A 6,315-nucleotide genomic window follows, 5' to 3' on the forward strand; every position below is an offset into this window, starting at 1 on the left:
TTCGTTGGAGGCGGAAATGTTGTAGGCCCGTGTGCTCTAATTAGGGTGCACGTTAAAAAACCCTAGGTGGTCGAAATTTCCAGAGTCCTCCACTGCGGCGTTTCTCATAATCATATGGAGTTATGCGACGTTAAACCTCACATATCAGTCAATGAAGCGCATTGTAGTCTTTATCTGAATTTTTCTTGCATATTTATATATATACATTGATACGTATACATATACGGTGAGTGTCGGCGACAGCGACACTGACACTATCACAATAAAATGAGATGCAAGGATTACGACCTACCTTTTTTATTTAAGCCTTGAGAGTTCCTCTCTTTGTGCAATGAGGCAACAATACGTCAGCATTGTGATTATGAGACAATATGCGCCTCACGTCTATACGTCTTATGAAAGTGTATACGCAAATTCACACGCGGATTGTGCATACTGCGCTGCGCTGAGCCTCTAACATGGCGGTATGCACACGACGGCTGACAGATCGCAACAACTTTGCATAAGGTCTACTTTTTGTCTAGCGCAACAACTTCCTGCGCTTGCAGTTCACAAGTGCGGGCCTATAGAGTTTATCCTTTCGTGCATACTGTCTTGGAGAAGCTGCGGCGTATGTGCTTTCATTTCTTAACCAGTTGATGCAGCGATAAGTGACGATGTCATCTGAATTAAGTTATTATGCGAGGCCACGTTATGTGTATGTCAAGGTGACATCGCGAATTCCGTTGATCCATGATGTCACAATGGCTTCATGGAATGCATGAAGCCATTGTGGCAGAAGGTGAATGCATCATGTTATGTTATTTTGCAGCTCTATTGTTGACGTCACTGGTGCTGAACGCTGACGCCAACTGTCAATTCTCTTGTTTTTTGCCATACCAAATAAGCTTAATTTAACAAGCAGCCTGGGGAACATGTGTAAACAGCGACATGAATTTCTTAAAGGCAGGAAATCAACGTTGTGTCGCGTTTAAATAGGCTTTCAATAAAATATGTTCTGCAAATCAGGCGTTGTAGGTATCTCAGAGCCCCTTCACAATTTTTTTTTCTCCAGAGGGAATAGACAAGAAAGACGCGATAGAAGTTCTTCATCAAGAATCAAGGCACAAAAAACCCGCAACAGCAACTCGAATAGATAAGTGCCGCCATCTACTGATCTCAACACTGAGCGGCATTCGAGAAACTCGACTTTCTTTGTACAGGTAGCGCTCAATGTGTGGAAGGAGCTTATTCGTTTCAACGTTTATAGATACTTCTATAAACGTTGCTTAATTTATTATGTAATGACAGAGTGCAAGAAAAGGTGTACGATAACGAGAGTACCTTCGCAAATGAAAGGTTATCATTAAAATTTAGTTCACATAGATCAACTGTGTGCATACACTCTATGCACTTAGACTGGCACGCTGGCGTGCGGCCGTCACGCCAGACAGTCGTTTGGAGCCTGAGTAGAACCAAACGCCCTCCCAACGTCCGCTAGTGCGTAGTTTATCGTAACAATGAATTGTCGCGCAGTCGATTGTACGAACAGGTACACGTCGTGTCCTGCGAGAACAACGTTTTAGTTTCTCGGCTTGGTTGTTATGTGCAGTTTAATGTTCCAAAGCTACCGTTGGACTATGAGAGACGTCGTAGTGGGGGGCTCTGGACATTTCGCCAAATGGTGTTTTTAACGTGCACCGAAATCTGAGCAAATGGACTGCAGTATTTTCGCCTCCGTCGAAAATGCAGTTGCCGCAGCTAGGATTCGATGCCGCGACCTGTGGTTCAGCAGCCCAGTACCTTAGCCACTAGACCACACTGTCGGAGCGCAGTTCTTTGCCTCGTCCCTGCTGTAATGGGCACCATTACAAGTATATATCATGGCAGCGCGACGTAGCAAATGTTTGGTTCCCCCTGCCTCGGTCGTCTTGAGTTCTGCCTCTGCATGCTTGAACTGGTCTCTGACACCACCTGTGCATGTGCAATCACCTTGCGTGAGGTGCCTGCTGTCATGGAGCTCGGGAGAAAAGAAGCGTATGCAATGCGTTATAATTAAACTTAAAGCTGATGGAACGTTTTAATTGACCCTAATACTTATTAACGCATCATCTGCCCTTCGCAATTGCGCGTGATGCAGTGCCAGGTTATCTAGTGCTTTGCTGGGCTGATAGGACCATCAGTTAAGGGCTGAACTGAGTTGCGTAGCATAATGCCGTAAACAAAACCAGCTGCCCAGCAGTGCTATGTGGACTCGGTAGGATCAAACTAAGACGTTGGTTGGTTGATCCATATTAAAAAGTGGTGCCACCCACTTTGGGCAATCCATATTGAAATTGGCGGTGCTTTATTATACAAATACATTTTTTAATATTATCAAAACGTTTAGGAGTGGATCGTTACCGCAATAACTAATTAGCTTAATTCACAAAAATACTAATGTTGTGGAAGAATATGCTTTATATAAATAACCTCAAAACCTCAGCATTAAATTCGCTTCGTCTCGCTTAGTAAATTGCATACGACATCACAAACGCTCCTGCGCCTATAACCTAGTGATGTAACCTCAAAGAAAGGACCACCGGGAGGGATGAATTGAATCCCATTCTGGAAAGTGGTTCATTCAGAAGTATTTTTTCTATTCATTAGTAAATAATCTCCACGTTAGGACGAAATCATGAAGGGCGTAGGGTAGCCAAACTAATGGGCGAAAAAACGAAACTTTGCGAATTCTGTATCAGCGGATGTGCATGCCACTGTTTGTTTTGGAAAGCGACATAATGAAGGCAAGAGGCTGTAGTGAATGAGTGTGACGTGACTGCGGTCAAAGTGACCGTGCAGTCATCGTCGCCGCTTTACAAGGAGGAGGGAAAGACGAAATGGGGCTGTGGCATCCTTTCTCGCCAACATCTTAGCGCAATCTTGCCTCAAGCTCGTAGCATGAGTGCAAACAGCGAGGTAAAGACCGGTATCATGATGAGCGATGATGATGATGCCACGACAACTTCACTCGATCTTCACAAAACTGGTGTCGCGACTTCTTTTAAAATTTTTAATGCTACAGAGCTCGTATGTCACTGGTAATAAGGGACAATTAGGTTTGGACTATGGTGCAGCGAGATAGAGTACCGGCACAATACTGCATGTGGAATAGCACAGGGGCCACCGGCTTATGGAGGCTTGCGGAGGCTTATGGAGGCTTTTTTTAAGAGTGCTCATGCTTAGTTAAAAAAAACGAAAGGACATTAGGTACAATTAGCAAAAAGGAAACTGGGCGGGGCAATTGCCTGCATATTATTCTAGGCTAGATCTACCAGCTCCTTACAACATCCTAGTTCTAATCAAGCAAGCCACTTCGCGAGACTCGGTGACGAAAATTGTCGTTCCACGAAGCCGCAGTAAAGAAGCACACCGTGCGGCGACTCACTATGATTTCAACGGCGAGTGGCCATGGAGCCATCGATGTTTCTGATTGATTAATAAATTGATTGATTGATTATTATGCCGTGCTCGACGCTTCAAAACCGCCATATCATTATGACAGACGCTGCAGTTTAGGACTACGGAAATTTCTACAACCTGCGGTTTTTTAACGTGCACCCAAATCTGAGTACATGGGCCTAAAGCGTTTGCGCCTTGATCGAAAATGCCGCCGGCATAGCCGGGATTTGATCCTGCTTCCTGCAGGTCAGCAGCCGGGTACCTTAGCCACTAGGCCGCTGCGGTGGGGCCATTTAATCTCTCTGAATGCTCTGAGTTCCTTGAATGTACGCGGGTAGTAGGCAAGCACCAATGCTATTCTAAATTTGAAAGAATGACAGCTTAAGCAAGCATCTTGCTTTACGCACTTCTCACCCACGTACTTAGCTCTCAGTACTGATGACGGCCCACAAAGCGTTGATTAAGCAAGAAAAGGTGGCTGCTTTTTTGTCGCTTTTTAAATTTATTTAAGGTGGCATTGCAAAAAAATAATCTCCCTACGATTTCTTTATATCCTGCTTGATGCTTCAACGTGACGGCTTGTGCCACCAAATTGATGAGGCGCTTTTGTCTGCTGGGACTATCAACGTTGTTCACCCACTTCACCACAAGTGGTACTGCGTGCTGCTTTCAAGGAGCCACCTATAGGTTCAAACAGAATGTATGCAGGTGACTCCAACTCTGAAAACGCTAAAAAAAGAAAAAAAATTCCGCCATATCCACGAAGTGAATTATGATGAGTGGGCGAAGCTCTGGAGGTAAACCTGGTAAACCATGAATCCTCTGTACATTTTGCCCACTCGATTTTATTACATCGCTCCCCCTAGCGTACGTCGCCGCAATAAACGATTGCCTTCAACCAATGACACGCGCCATATGTGACATCATTCCTATTTTATAAGATCTCGCGTCTTTCATCAACTACAAGTACCGCTTTCTAGTTTATAACATCTCGCATCTTTTCATCATCAGCTACAAGTACCACCATCTAGTAAACACTACAAGAACTAAACGAGAGGTGGCTACATATAGGAGACGGTACCGCCATCTAGTGAACACTGCAAGAACTAAACTAGAGGTGGCTACATACAGGCTACAGGGGACGCACAGCCCACGCCCTAAGGAGCTTCGCCCCTAAAAAAAATTGACCTTATTCTTCCGTTCAGGAACGTGTTAGCAACCTGCAGCAGGCTGAAACAACAGTGTCTTAATAGACAAATTTTACAGTTTAGCCGCATGTACCTCGAACTTTTATCGCGGGTATTGAGAGTCCAACCCCTTTTTATTTCTAGTGCGTGTGTGGGTGTATCTGCTGGTCTAGAACTCAGTGGGATGTTTGGTTTCTGGTGACTGATATGGTAATTATCAATTTAGATGGAGTGCAAGGAAGAGTAGTAAGGTTTATATTCAATAAATATCCACTCACAGACTTTCCTGGCGCTCGCATCAAATCAGCCACCCTGTTCATACCAGAAAACCACCCTACGCTCGCCCGGCAGCGACTGTTTTATCGATTGATTCGTAACAAGTTAACTGTAAATATGTCTGTGTAAATCTGTATCGCATACAATTTGTTCTGGTAGGAGAAAAACAATCGGGCTGCCTTCCTGTGACCTCTGGCGTTCCGCAGGGGAGCGTAGAAGGCCCCCTTCTGTTTCTGGTCTACATTAGTCACATTGTCAATGTAATTAACACCCCGGTACAAATTCGTTTATTTGCTGACGATTGTGTTTTGTTTAGAGATGTAACCTGCATTAGTGACCAATGTGATCCTAATACTCACTTAGGCAATGTATCAAAATGATGTGAACAATGGGGAATGCTTGTTAATGCAAACAAATGTGTGTATCTCCCCATAACGCGCAAAAAACGTCCCCTTAGACTGCACATACAATTTAGCTGAAGCACCTTTACACAAAGCAGCCTCCTATAAATACTTAGGCTTAACGTTAACAAGTACCTTATCCTGGAATTTGCACATAAATAACATCTGCTCTGCCACTTTCCGTAAATTATGCCTTCTCCACCACAAGCTCAAGACTGCTCCACCTAGTGTTAAACATCTCTCCTACTTTTCCTTAATTAGGCCTAAACTTGAGTACGCCTCCATAGTTTGGGATCCCCACACAAAAATTAATGTTCAAAACCTAGAAAGAATTCAAAGAAAAGCAGTACGATTCATATATAGTAAACTTATGTCAACCGACTCCCCAACTGCATTACTAACGGCAAATTGCATAGAACCATTACAAATTCGAAGAACAAAAAGTCGGCTACAGTTTCTTTCAGACATAGTGAACTACAGGCTACCCTTAGACACCGCAGCATACGTACCCCCTTGTTAAGCAGACCCACTCGACACCACTATCCTCATTCCATAACGCTAATCTTCGCAAGGACTGATACTTTTCGGTACTCCTTCTTCCTACAAACAATAGATAATTGGATGAAACTAACCGAAGCATTTCTTCAACGCCCTTGACCATTTGGGAAAATACTCTTCTTTCATGATTTCCTTGAATTGTATTATAACCTTGTTGTTCAGCTGTTACTTTTTTTAAGTCATAACCCCTCTGTCTTATAGCAAAGAAATTGTGTAAAAAACGCTTTGCAACCTTGTTTCATTCTGTTATTTAGTGTGTTTCATGTAGCTCACCCTGCTTGGACTTTTTGTCCACAGTATTCTATAAATTAAATAAAGAAAATAAAATAACGCTTTGCCTGTCAACCGGACACATACGCCCGATTATTTTTCTATTGAAACTATTATTTTCCATTTAACCTGCCCCAATCGCCGCAACGCTAAGTGGCTGCTGTCTCACCGAAGTCTATCTTACCGTGAATTTGCAAAATGCA

Source organism: Rhipicephalus microplus, chromosome 3 (genome assembly GCF_043290135.1).
Source record: "Rhipicephalus microplus isolate Deutch F79 chromosome 3, USDA_Rmic, whole genome shotgun sequence".
Classification (NCBI taxonomy): Eukaryota; Metazoa; Arthropoda; class Arachnida; order Ixodida; family Ixodidae; genus Rhipicephalus; species Rhipicephalus microplus.